Genomic DNA, 14,453 nt, shown 5'->3' with positions numbered 1-14,453 from the left:
AGTCAACAACGTCTCCTCGGCGTGCTTCAACATCCTACGCATGCTACGGAAGATCTTCTGGTGGATCCCCACCGAGACCAGGAAGACCGTCACCCAGGCCCTCGTCACCAGCCGACTGGACTACGGCAACGCCCTCTACGCCGGTACCACCGCCAAGCTCCAGAAGAGACTCCAGCGGATCCAGAACGCCTCAGCCAGACTCATCCTCGACATCCCATGAACCAGCCACATCTCCGGACATCTGAGAGACCTTCACTGGCTCCCCGTCAACAAAAGAATCACCTTCCGCCTCCTCACCCACGCACACAAAGCCCTACACGACCAAGGCCCGAGCTACCTCAACAGCCGGATCAACTTCTACGCTCCCAAACGCCACCTCCGATCAGCCAACCACGCCCTCGCCACCGTCCCCCGCATCCGAAGAGCGACTACAGGAGGAAGGTCCTTCTCCTACCTGGCCGCCAAGACCTGGAACTCCCGACCGACCGACCTGCGCCTGACCCAAGACCACCTCTCCTTCAGGAAGAAGCTGAAGACCTGGCTGTTCGAGCAGTAGCGGCACCTCCCCCCCCCCCAGCGCCTTGAGACCCTACGGGTATGTAGCGCGCTTTATAAGTGTCACTGATTGATTGATTGATTCTTGGCTTGGCTCGTTTAAGAGATCTGAACACAACCTGCTTTCGATCGTTCAGACCAATCTGGCAAGATTGCATCTTACCTGTTATACGATGCCTGCTTTGCGGAGAGGAATGCGTGTTGGACATCTGTCTTACACTTCCATCAGTCCTGCCATCGGATGTCGACGCCTTGCTAGGTCCTGTAACGGGTCATGCATCGTGTTTTCCCCAAAGGCTACCAATCCTGATGACGGCATTCATTAAGGTCTCACCAGTAAGTCTAACTGAGGGTGAGATACGAGAATCAACAGGCACACAGGTACTATCTAATTTGAACACTGCTAATGAGGCACCTGGCGCTGGAGGAATTGCTTCTCATCTGTGCACATTTGATCTGCTTGATCAAGTGGTTCCACTTTTACCTACTGTGGTAGACTATTTCTTTGTCAACATTGATGATCTGATGTTTTCTCCTGACACCGAGAATAACTTTTGATTCATGCACACAGCGTTCCCTGAACTCTGAAATTCGGCCTTCAAATTTTGAAAACAAAGACTTCTAACTTTGGAACTCTATTTTTTCACAACCAATTGAATTTTTCTCTCCAAAACATTTAAACTTTTGGCACAGACTAATCTGCTTAAAGTAGAACTATTCTTAGAGAACAAGAAATTCCTTTTCCTTTTGAACACTGCCTAAAAAAAATATATTTGGCCTTGTCCTCATATAACCATTGACATGATATGTTATGTTATGAAATGGTCTCGACTTTTCTTTCTGTATTTAAGAGCCATTTTTCATGAATGTAAATTAATGATTCATTCATTTTGTATATTTAGATACCATACTATATGCTTAGAATGTCATCACTTGCTTACAAAAGCGTACTGTAGAAATGCTCAATATTTTCTCATGTACAACCATTTCGAAGTGCTTTTTTTGGGGATGAGTTTGTAAGCACTATCTTTAGATATGTTCAGTGCTTATTAGGTTAGCTTAATTGAACTTAAGATCGTGGAGTGGGTGTTGTAATCGAATCTAGGCCCCTAGTGTAATTTTCCTGATTCATGCCCTTATATAGGTATACTTTATCTTTATTCAAACAACCCAGCAATTGTACCATGTTCGTGTTTATACATGGTACAATTGCTGGATCATTTTTTAATGGAATTGGCACCTTCGAAACGAGAAAAATAGACATGTTATGATTCCCCTGACGAAGGGATTATTTATCCTGAAATGCATTGGGTTGTTTGAATAAACATCATGACATGTGGAACCTACCTGTGCTTTGGAGTTTGGTTTAATATCTTCGTAGACGCTATGGTATGGATAAAACGAATTGAAGATTACAGTTAAAAAGTATGAGAAACACTTGGAGAAAAATATGGAGATAAGCGAGTTTAAAATAAATTGAATTTAATTCATTGGATTCATACTACAGATGGGCTGTGCAGCTTGGTGGAACCAGAGGTGGTTCCTCCATTGATTTGTTTTGAATGCAGCGCAAAGAGGCGAAGCGCAAAACAAGTTTGCACGCCGATAAAGTGTAATCAGTTCAAATGTGGATAAAAAGCAGAAAAAGAAGAAGGTGTGCATCTCACCACCCCTAATGTCATTTTATAAACCCACACCGACACACCCACTCTGTTATCTTGCTTCTCCTTATGACAATTTTTCAAAGATCTCCTGAATTACCTCTGTGATGCAGTCTTAGAACCCTGGCATAGCCTGACCTTTACACACCAAGACTTAGATCTTAAAAGCCCAGTCTGCAGGAAGTGGGCATGAGAATCTACAAATTCCTAAAGCCAAAAAACACTCAAACAACCAGAACTAAACTAAACTAGACTAAAGAAACCCATTTCAGGAAGCAACTAAAAACATGGATCTTCAGTCTCCCAGACGAATATGTAATTGCCGCCATCTAACCCTGCCTCTGTAATTGTAATTGTATGCATACTATCTAGCCAGCACCAGGATGCTCCTTCCGGAGCGATAGTTGCGCTCTACAAATACCCAATACAAATACAAATACAAATACAAACTGTTGAAAGAGAATGGTAAAAGACCTCCAACAGAAGAAAAATTGCCCTGAGAAGCCATCAATCTGAACCCAAAATATTAGAGTACAAGGAATCTCAATTCCCACCAAGCAGTTTCTACCTGCAGATATTAGCATGGCCTTCATAGAGACGACATTAAGTCAACCTCCACTTGTCCCCTACCTGTAGGCACTGAAAAACATTTTTGGATTGTTAGATAAAATTCATTTTAATTTTCCTTTGATGCTGAACGTTTGGTAAAACTTTAAGGAAAAACTTAACGGATCCTCGTTATCAACAAAAACCTTCTTCTAAGAAGTACTTATGGAATCTTTATATGTTAGTAGAGCTAGGAACAAAATAATGTAACACAAGCTGGAATTAAGTGTTGTTACTATTTGGACGTGGTGGGCCAGCTAATACAATTTGCAAGATACAGATAGACTTTAGAGCTGTTTATATCAAATATATCTCCGAGGCCACGACAATGGTTGCCAGGTAATAATGGAACAGGAATTAAAGAATAATAAATAAGAATTAAAACATTATTCATTCTCAAAGTTGTAATCTTGTGTGTTTCAAACCCACAAATTTGGAGCCAGGAACATGTAAAAAAGTGTGACATGCTATAAGACACTGGTGATCATGCCATTTTCGCCTTTGTGAGTCACACAAGCTATCTCAAAAAGTCTCCTTGTACTCTAAAACCCTGCATGACAAATTTAAGTAGGCCTAAACTTTGGATTGTTCCCTCTCCTTTCTTTCGACTGACCCACCTCCCCTTACCTTCCATCCTCTGAATGGCCCCTCTCTCTGAGTATAGCCTATTCAAGGTCACATCCTTGAATCTCTATTGTTGTACTTCTCCAAATGACCCACACACGACTCATTTCAAAGATCACAACCCTTTCCTTTCTCTAAAACCATATCCCTGCAGCCTAACAATACTTAATCTCTCAAAGGCTATATTCATCTTGCCAATCATTTTGCAAACTCACATACTTCGACTAATAATCAGACTAACTCCTGTTAATGTATTCTACACCAGAGAAGCTGCCCATGGAATGATTTGCTTAAGAACAAAAGACAGCCCAATAACTAATAATGACTGGTTTAACCTTTGACCTTGGGTTTGAGAGAAGTGTGCTACTCATGGTGAAGCACTTCAACGACTCTTCGATGTAGTAAACAATGTATAAATGCAATTACAACACATGCACATCTTTCACATGTAAAAGGTTAGGACACAAAGTGAAAATGTAAAACTATGGCAAGATGTCTTCATCTATATATTTTCAATGATTTCCTTTTTTTCACTCCTGTCCTTTTTGCTTTCTTTTTTCTTCTTTGTGTGACTCCTTTATGACTCATTGTTTGGAGCAGGCTGAGGCAGTAGGTGACATTGCCAATTCTAGACTCCCAGTTCTGTTGGTTGTTGTTATAAAGTACAATGGTGCAGAATAGATTGGCGTAGAGCAGAGGTCTTCAATCTGTGGGGCGCGACCCCCAGGGGGGTCGTGGAGTCCTGGGAAGGGGGTCGCAGAACAGATTCTGTCAGTTTGCCTTAGTGCCGTCGGGCTGATTTAGGGTGCTTACGGCGGAGGCCTAATTCACACCGAGGGGTGAAAAACCTCAAAGCCTCATTAACAAGTAAAAGGCCTTTTAAAGACCTGTGAAGTACTCGGGTGTGGCCTTGTGTGTGTCCAGTGAAGCTGTTTCAGCCGGGCTCACATACACGAGGGAAGGGGAGGGGTGGCTGGGGGAGGAGGCTGTAGCCCTTTGAGTTCAATGGGCGTTGCGCGCCTGGAGCTGTGGGTCCCGCCAGTAAAGCACGTGAAAGGTCCTTATTGGTTCAAGTCCCACGAGCCCTCATACCTGGTGCCTGTGCTGGAGATATGTGCCTGAGAGTCTGTTCTTCATGGTGAGATGTTGTTACAGCCTGTCTGCCACCCCCCAACCCCCGCCCCCAGCAGGGAGGCACAGAGATTCCCTCCCATAAAAGAGGAAGAAGACGGAAGAAGACACAGAGAGATACTGACCGCTCCCCCCCACCCCCCTATGAGAGAGGCACAGAAAAGGTGGGTGAATGAATGATGAATGGATGCATGGATGAAAGGGTGGATGGATGAAGGATGAATGTATGGATGAAAGGGTGGATGGCTGTATGGATGGACGGATGAAAGGGTGAAAGGGTGGACGGATGAAGGATGGATGGATGAAAGGGTGGATGGATGAAGGATGGATGGATGGATGTGTGAAAAGGTGGGTGGATGAATGATGAGTGGATGGATGGATGAAAGGGTGGATGGATGAAGGATGGATGGATGGACGGATGGATGAAGGATGCATGTATGGGTAGAAGGATGAAAGGGTAGATGGATGAAGGATGGATGTATGGATGGATAAAAGGTTGCATGTATGAAGGATGGATGGATGGAAGGATGTGTGAAAAGGTGGGTGGATGAATGATGAGTGGATGGATGGATGAAAGGGTGGATGGATGAAGGATGGATGGATGAAAGGGTGGATGAATGAAGGATGTATGTATGTATGGATGGATTGATGAAAGGGTAGATGGATGAAGGATGGATGTATGGATGGATAAAAGGTTGCATGGATGAATGATGGATGGATGGATTGATGTGTGAAAAGGTGGGTGGATTAATGATGGGTGGATGGATGGATAGATGAAAGGGTGGATGGATGTATGGATGGAAGGATGAAAGGGTGGATGGATGAAGGATGGATGGATGGATGTGTGAAAGTGTGGGTGGACGAATGATGGATGGATGGATGGATGTGATGAGGTCTAACAGGCGCATTTATGGTTGTCGATATTTGTTGATGATGAGGAGTACCAGTTTCTAGAAACTTTTGTCGGAAGGGGGTCCTTACGCCTAAAAAGGTTTTACAAGGGGGTCTCGGCATCAAAAAGTTTGAAGACCTCTGGCGTAGAGTGATGTAGCGTAGAGATCATTGGTTCTGAGGAAAGTGGTGCAAAGTGCATTGCCATGGAGTGCAGTGATGTTGAGTGGCATAGAGTGCAGTGGCATAGAATAGATAGGTGCAGAGTAGATGGCAGTGTCGTAGATTGCAGTGTCATAGAGTGGAGTTGTGCAGGGTAGAGTGGAGTGGTGTAGGGTCGAGTGTAGAAGTGTAGAGTGCAATGGTGTGCAGCAGAATGGTGTAGATTGCAGTGGTGTGTAGTGCATTGGTGCAGACTAGAGTGGCATGGAGTGATGCAGTGTGTAGTCGCTTAGAGTGCAGCAGAGTGGTGTAAAGTTGAGTGGCGCAGAGTAACATACATTGGCACAGAAAGCAGCGGCATGGAGTGCAGTTGTAATAAGTGCAGTGTTAGTAAGTAAAAATCTATAATGTTAGATTAGTTAAACCTGTTACAATATGAAATACAGTGACAAATGAGTGCAGAGACAGAGTGCACTGGCATGGAGTAGAATGGTGCAGAGTGCAGTGACAGAGCGCAATGGTGTAGAGTGGCATAGAGTGCAGCAGCGAAGAGTGCCCTGGTGCAAAGTAGAGTGGCGTTGAGATCAGTGTCAAGTATGCAGTCTTGCAGAGTACAGTGGCGTAGGGTGCAGTGGTGTAGAATGTAGTGGTGCAGAGTAGAGTCGTGCAGAGTAGAGTCGTGCAGAAAGCAGTGGCGTAGAGTGGTGCAGAATAGAATTGAGTGGCATAGAGTGCAGTGACGTACAGTGTAATGGTGTTCAGTGGTGCAGCATGCAGTGGCGTAACGTGCAGTGCCATACGGTATTGCAGAGTAGAATATAGTGGCATAGAGTGGAGTGGTGCAGAGTAGTTGGCATAGAGTGCAATGACGTGGAGTGCATTAGTTTTGAGGAAAGTGGTGTTGAGTGCACTGGCATAGAGTGCAGTGGTTATGTGTAATGTGGCGTAGAGCGCAGAGGTGTAGAGTATGTATTTATAATCTTTTATAGCGCGTATCTGTCACCCCACGGGTATCCTGGCGCTTTGACTGATGAAAATCCTGCCATACATCCTACTGGAATTTGGGATTAAGAAGATGCAGTCCTAGGAAAAAGATGTGTTTTTAAGAGTTTCTTGAAAGAGAAAAAGTCTTGCGTACTTCTCAGTCCCAACGGAAGAGTATTCCATAATCTGGCTGCCGTAAAGCTGAAAGATCGTCCGCCCAACCGAGCTCTCAAGACTTTAGGCACCACAGCAAGATGAGCGGAAGCCGAGCGAAGGGATCTCGGCGGAGTGTACCAGTGGAACATGTTCTGAAGTGGTACTGGGCCGTGTCCGTGGAGGGCCTTGAATACAATACATACAGATTTAAAATCGATCCGTTGAAGGATCGGTAGCCAATGAAGGTCTCTTAATGCCTGGGATGAGGAGTCATAGCGGCGGCGAGCAAGCGCCAATTTGGCTGCAAGATTTTGCACCCGTTGCAATTTTCCTATCAAGGTGGCTGGTGCTCCAAGAAATAGGGCATTGCAGTAATCCAGACGGCTTACGATAATGCTCCTCACCACTTCTGGCCTGCTGTCCTTAGGAAGCATCGGAAGGACCTTCCTCAACATGCGAAGCAGTCCCATGCAAGTACTCACTGTTTTGTTAACAGCTGCATCCAATTGGAGATTGGACCCAAACATCACTCCCAAATTGCGGACCGAGGTGGTAGGCCCAATCGTACTTTGGAAGGAGGGTGGCCAGAAATCCGATGGAAGAGGTCTAGGGATGCGATCAGTGGTGCAGAGTAGAGTGGTGCAGTGTAGAATGGAGTGGTGTAGAGTGGCACAGCGTATTGTGTAGTAGTATAGAACGGAGTGAAGTGCAGTAGCATATAATGAAGTGGCGTAGAGTAGATTGTTTCAGAACAGAGTGCAGTGGAGTGGAGTAGTGCATGGCAGAGTGCAGTGGAGTAGGGTAGAGTGGTGAAGAGTAGAGTGCCATAGAGTACAGTGGTGTAAAGTGGAGTGACACAGAGTCGAGAATAGTGGCCTACAGTGCAGTGGTGTAGAGTAGATTGTTTCAGAGCAGAGTGGAGTGGTGCATGGCAGAGTGCAGTGGCTTAGAGTGCAGTGGTGTAGGGTAGAGTGGTGAAGAGTAGAGTGGATAGAGTACAGTGGCATAAAGTGGAGTGACACAGAGTGGAGTAGAGTGGCCTACATTGCAGTGGTCTAGAGTAGATTGTTTTAGAGTAGAGTGGAGTAGTGCACAGTAGAGTGGAGTGGTGTAGGGCAGAATGGAGTGGTATAGAGTAGTGGCATGGAATGCAGTGCTATAGAGTACAGTGTTGCAGAGTAGAGTGGCACAGAGTGGAGTGGTGCAGAGTAGAGTGGAGTGGCCTAGACTGGAGGAGTGAAGAATGCAGTGGTGCATAGTAGAGTGGGGTAGAGTGCACTGGCATAGAGTAGGGAGGTGCAAAGTAGAGAGGCATAGAGTGAAGTGGAGTACAGTGTGGTGTCATAGAGTTGGGTGGTGCACAGTAAATTAGAGTGGCATAGAGTGCAGCAGAGTAATATAGAGTGGTGCAGAGTAGAGTGCAGTGGCGTAGAGTGGTGCAGAGTATATTGGTGTAGAGCTAAGTGGCGGAGAGAGTAGTGTTGTAGAGTAGAGAGTTGCACAGTGCAGTGTTTTAGAGTGGCATAAAGTGCATTGGTGTACAGTGCATTGAAATAGAGTGGGGCAGAGTAAAGTGACAAAGTGCAATGGTGTAGGGTGCAGTAGTGTAGAGTAGGGTGTTGTAGAGTATGGTGGTGTACAGTGCAGTGGGGCAGAGTGGATTGGCGTAGAGTATAGTACCTATATTGTATTGGTTTTGAGTAAAGTGGTGTAGATTGCATTTGTGTTGAGTGCAGTGGCATAGAGTGCAGAGGCGTATAATAGAGTGGCGTGGAATAGGAGTGGCACAGGGCAGTGGCATAGAGTGGAAAGGCACAGAGTGGAATAAAGTGGCGTGGAGTGCAGTGACATAAAGTAGATTGTTTCAGAGTAGAGTGCAGTTTTATAGAGTGCAGTGTTTTAGAGTGCAGTGGCATACAGTGCAGTATCGAAGAGTAGATTAGAACAGCTTAGAGTTGATAGAGTGCAATGGCTTAGAGTGGAGCGATCCAGAGCAGAGTGGTGTAGAGTAGTAATGGCGTACAGCGCATTGGTGCAGAGTACAGTAGAGTGGCATAGTGTAGAGTGGTGCAGAGTAGAGTGCAGTGTTATAGAGTGCAGTGGCATACAGTGCAGTATCGAAGAGTAGATTAGAACGGCTTAGAGTGGATAGAGTGCAATGGCATAGAGTGGAGCGATCCAGAACAGAGTGGTGTAGAGTGTAGTTGCGTACAACGCATTGGGGCAGAGTACAGAGTAGAGTGCAGTGGCATACAGTTCAGTGGCAGGGAATGTAGTTTGTAGAGTAAATTGGTAGAGCGAAGTGGTGCAGAGTAGAGTGAAGTGGTGCAGGGTAGAATGGAGTGGTGCAGGGTAGAGTGCAGCGGAAGTGGAGTGGAGTGGGGTAAAGTGCATTGTCATAGAGTGGTGTAGAGTAGAGGGGTGCAGAGTAGAGTGCAGTGGCATAGAGTAGAGTGGCGTAGAGTTCAGTGGCAGAGAGTGCAGTGTTTCAGAGTAGACTGTCAGAGAGTGCAGTACAGTTGCATAGAGTGCAGTGGTATAGAGTTGTGCAGAGTAGAATGGTGTAGAGAGCAGGCATAGCGTACAATGGTGCAGAGTTAAATAGAGTGCCGTAGAGGGCAGTCTCGTAGAATACAATGGCGTAGGGTACAGTGGAGTAAAGTGTTGCAGGGTAGGGTATAGTGGCATAGGGCCACATGCATCAAAAGAAAAACCGGTCGCAAAGGGGCAGATTCTAAGAATCTGTCCCTTTGCGACTGGTATTTTTGTATTTGGGATGCATCATTCCAAATGAAAAAATTGCAATTTAAGTAATCTCCAAATTCTGATTACTTAAATTGCGATTGCATTTAAGGAATCGCAAATTGAGATTCCTTAAATGCAATGCATTAAAGTAAAAAAATTTGCGATTTCGCTAATAGGAGTCTCAAAATTACCATCAATTTGTACTTGATGGTAATTTGCAAAAACTTTGAAAATGCACTAAAGTGCATTTCTCAAAGTTCCATTTTATACGCACACATGGCCTTGGGGCATGTGTGTGTGCAACTCATATGCAGATTTCAGGGGTGCAACAGGGTATCCTTTTAGAACCCTTGCACCCTTGAAATTGCATGCGCAATTTGCGAGTACCTATTGGTACTTGCAAATTGTGAATGCAATTCCCATTCATTCCTAGGGCCTCTAAGCCCATTGGGATTGAATGGGAAGATATTCCTAAATGGCGACTTACAATTTGCGAGTCGCAATTAAGGAATGTTTAGAAATCGCTGTTTTCTTAGCGATTTCTACATGCATAGGCATGTGCGATTCCTTAATTGCGATTCCTTAATATTTGCAAATTAAGGGAACGCAAAAGCCTACCTTGATGCATGTGCCCCATAGAGTGCAGTGGTGCAGTGTAGATTGCCATAGAGTGCACTGGTTTTGAGTAAAGTGGCGATACATTGTTATAGAGTTCAATGGTGCAGAGTGGAGTGGTGCAGATTGTTTCAGAGTAGAGTGGAGTGGTGCAGAGTGGAGTGGCACCGAGTTGAGTGGCGTAGGTTGTTTCAGAGTAGAGCGGAGTGATGCACTGTAGAGTACAGTGTCATAAAGTACTATGGTGTAGAGTGCAGAGTAGATTAGAGTGGCATAGAGTGTAGTACAGAGTTTAGTGCATTGACATAAAGTGGGGTGTTGCAGAGTAGAGTGGCATAGGGTGGAGTGGCGCAGATTGGAGTGATGTAGAGGAGTGGTGTAGAGTGCACTGGTGAAAGGTGCAGAGATGCATAGTGGAGTACTGTGGGGGTAGAGTGCATTTCCCTGGAGTAGAGTGGTATAGAGTAGAGGGGCATGAAGGGAAGTGACGTAGAGTGGACTGGTGCAGAGTAGACTGCAGTGACTTAGTGTGGAGTGGCATGGTGTGAACTGGTGTAGTGTGGAGTGGTGTATAATAATGCAGAGTAGAGTGGAGTGGGATAAAGTGAGGTATGCATGGTGTGGTAGCATACTGCCATTCCAGACTACACATCTTCAATGGAAATTACCATTACAATTGCACAGACATACAATTTTACTGATAAAACTTGACAGGGCACAAACGATAATGTGTGGAAATGTCATCACCTTGTGTATTATTTTTTTTATCGTATTAAAATATTTATTTACACCACACTTGAGGATTATCAAAAAATGTGCTTAATTTTTGCTTTTATAATTCTGATATTTCACAAAATACCAGCACAGTTCATTTTCATACATGTACATTGATAGATTAAAAAAAAACTCATACAGCCTTCCTCAAGCACACCCCCAGTATCCTGCATGAATGTCGCATAAATTATCTTACTTTGAAGTCAGAGAAAGAAAAGTAAACACCAAGTTTCCAGAAGATAGATGTTGACATTTGACATCTGTCTTTGAATGCACAGCAAATGGAACAAGATAAGAACAAGATTTAAAGGCCTGTTTACAGAAATCCAGTACTGGTGGAAGAGTACAGTAAATAGGGTTTGAGCAAGGAAGGGACGAACTCAAGCTGGGCAGCCTAAAACAAGCAGAGCCGCAAACAGAAAGCAAGCAAATGTAAGTTACAACCCACAAAGCCATTGGTAAGCAATGGGCGAAATGCACTCCCAGGCAAGCTAAGATGTCGTTAGCAAACCAGACCCCGCCTAAAAAGCATTCGACATGAGATGAAAGTGTGTCCTTGGACAGAAGAATGTTTAGGCTCTTTACCTGGTGTGACTGCGGGTAAATATCTGCCTCTGCCGGGATATCAGGCCTGCCTGTGCATGGCCAATGTCTTATAAAAGATGCATCAGCGGAAGCGAGATCTGCAAACCCCTCAGGTCCATCTATCTAGAGACCGATAGTGCAGCTGGGCCAGACTGACTACACTGAGCCAACACGGATGCATGCAGGGCTTTAAGTGGGCCGGGTCTCACCGGGTCTGAGAACCGGCAGTTTTTGAAAGGGGTCCTCGAAAGCGGTCTCTATCAGGCTCTGTTTCGTGCCCTGGCACAGGCGGTCCGTTTTTTAACGGACTGTAGTGACAGCAGTCACATCGATGTACACGTGCTCACACTGCTCACTTCTCACTAGTGTGCGCTGCTAACACTGCTCACTTCTCACTAGTGGAAAAGTTACGGCATGACGTCATGTCAGGTAAGGGTTGTAGGGGAAGGGAAATCCTTTAAAGAGAGTCATTATCTTTCTGGATTTCCTTTCTCTTTTTGAAACTCAGGAGCAGCAACATTGTCGTAGTGTCACCAGGGCTTTAAGTGGAAGCTTTTTCAATACTATATACAAGCCATAGTTGCTGCTTATTTATCTGATGCAACTAACAACCATTGATAAAGCCAGTAGTCCTGACTTCTTATAGGTGTGATGTTACTTGTATCCTATATCTAGATGCAATTACAGAAACAGCAAAATACAAGTCGGGCGGCATACTATGCTAAGCACAGATTTTTAGCATAGGTGTTTTTAAGCATCGCCCTTAATACATTGGCCACGCCCCTTTGAGAGACCCCCAACTTTTTCATTCCACTTAAAGCCCCGGATGCATTTACCTTTTCTCTCATTTCTAGCTTCGAAACCTACGCCCTTTAGTTCTTATTTTCTGTAGATCTTACGATTTTTTTTCATTGACAAAGTCTTGCGAAAAAAGAACCTCTTTAGCCAGGCTACTGAAAAGTGACTAAGTAGTTCACACTGAGGTAAAAAAAAAACAATTGATGCTGATAAAATACAGCAGGCATCTACCTCTAGTTGGACCCTATTCATCTGTGTGTCTGTCTTGTCTGTCTGTCTGTAATGGGGTGCGCTGATAGTGAAACCTTGCCGCCCAATGAGATTGCAGGGAGTGTGTAGGGCTGGGCAGCCCTGTGACACCAGCTCTAACAGCTGTGCAGGTTACTATAGGTATTGTAAGTGTCTGACTCATCCTTGTTCCACAGCCAACCACAAAGCAGCACATTTGCCACAGCTCACACAGCTCGCACACGTCGGTACCTGTTTGCTTTGAAGAACGCGTTTGCTTGGCGGACTACAGACTCTCTTGAAAGGTCAAACTCAGGTGCATTTACCATATGTACATGTATTAGTCTGAATAGCGCACACGGTAGAGCTAATTTGGTGAGAGGCGCTATTGACATGCATCACGTTGCACTGGTGCAGACCGTCACTTGTGCAAATGAACTGCCTACGTAAATGCTCGTTACAGGGAGAACACGTTGTGCAAAAGTCGACGCGACATAATATTTCTTTCTATAGATCTCCATGTCCAGGTTCCACTTTTGCTTCATCTAAGTTATGTAAATATCAAATGCCACACGCGCGTGTATGTATGTATATATATATATATGAGTGCCGCCCTGGTCGTCGTATTTGTGAATCAGGTCACCCCGAGTGTCAGCAGCGAGCATAGAAAGCGTTAAACCATCTTACTTGATACTACACAGAAGCACATATGTCAGAGGGGGACAGCTACGGGGGACAGGGGTTGTAAATGTAATCTCAAGGAAGGAATAGGGCGAAGAGAAAGAGAGACTGGGGGACTAGGTGGCTCTTCAGTTTGGCAAAGGGCTAAATACCCTTTCACCCCTAAGCTGTCACAGTGTCACATCGCGGTCAACAGTTAAATACCAAGTGTACCAGAAATGAAGTGTGGGTCTTAGTCCCGTGTGGCACGGCATTACTATGACCAATGACAGAAACGGACACGCTTTTCAGCACAGTCAACAGAGAGGTCAATAACTGAATGGTCATGGAATCTGAACAATGCGAGTACCTGCACAAGGTCAGCTGTCAATGTCTTATTTTGTGCTTTGTTGCGGGCTTTTTCTACAGGGCGTATGGAAAACTTAAAAGTCATTTCTATAAATTATGAATGGCAATGGCAAGTGTACATATAAAAGCAGCCAAATAAGAACCTCTCGCTCGCGGACCCGGTGGCACTGTCTAGCGCATTATCATGCCGTGTATGACAACATTAAGTTATTTGCTCAGAATCACACATCACGAGGAAGTAGGGAAGCCGAGATTAAGACTCAGATCACCTATGGGTCTTCGGCAGCAAACGAACCACCAGACCTGCTCCCCTAGTCAACGTGTGGTGTCAGCGCCACAGCTGCCGGCCGGGTGTCTTACCGCTGCCAGTGCCGGTTGCGTGCCTGGAGTGCCGGTTGATGCTGAGCCCAGGAAGTGATTGCTTCCTCCAGGCAGGCGCATCCCTCTGGGGTATTGCACTCCTGGGTCCCTTCCTTCCTGGTGTCAGGAGGCACCCCCTGCAGATGTCACGGAGTTGCGCCTGCCGCAGCCAACCTCCTCCACGAACCTCCTTCCCTCTTTGCAGGCTCCGCTGGCCATCGAGGTATGTATTTATAAACGGTCTCCAGAGAAGCCCAGACAACAGGTGGAATTACCTGGGCCCGCCCTTCTCCCTTCACCGACACTGCTTAAAAGGGCAAGACCTGTTCCCGAGGCCGACCGACTGCATTCCATGGGTGGTGCCCTCTTAAAACCCGGCAACCGGGCCAAGACTTGTGTGCCACACGCGTGCCTCTGCCCAGGACTTCCAGCCCTGCCCAGCTCCTGTGTGTGAGTAGACGCAGCGATTCATTTGTTTACCCGTCACATCCTGAAGCGTGAACCCGGGCTCGGAAGCCAATGCCAGGGGTGTAGCTATCCACAGTGCAG

At 45.6% G+C, this 14,453-nt stretch overlaps 1 protein-coding gene across 4 annotated transcripts in view; it reads right to left on the bottom strand.

Annotated features, from left to right (window-relative positions):
* The window catches only part of SVOPL (SVOP like), a 671,022-nt gene extending 656,882 nt beyond the window's left edge, over positions 1 to 14,140 (bottom strand). For 2 of the 4 annotated variants that reach the window (XM_086952960.1, XM_086952958.1), the window contains exon 1: positions 13,905 to 14,140. The gene's annotated coding sequence lies outside the window, so the exon portion shown is untranslated. The remainder of the gene's footprint in view (positions 1 to 13,904) is intronic. The other 2 variants (XM_086952961.1, XM_086952959.1) reach the window with 1 other exon arrangement.
* Between the last annotated feature and the right edge of the window lie 313 nt (positions 14,141 to 14,453).

Source organism: Lissotriton vulgaris, chromosome 1_2 (assembly GCF_964263255.1).
Source record: "Lissotriton vulgaris chromosome 1_2, aLisVul1.2, whole genome shotgun sequence".
Lineage (NCBI taxonomy): Eukaryota > Metazoa > Chordata > Amphibia > Caudata > Salamandridae > Lissotriton > Lissotriton vulgaris.
The sequence above is the reverse complement of the archived record's forward strand: the minus strand, read 5'-3'. Positions and strand labels throughout refer to the sequence as shown.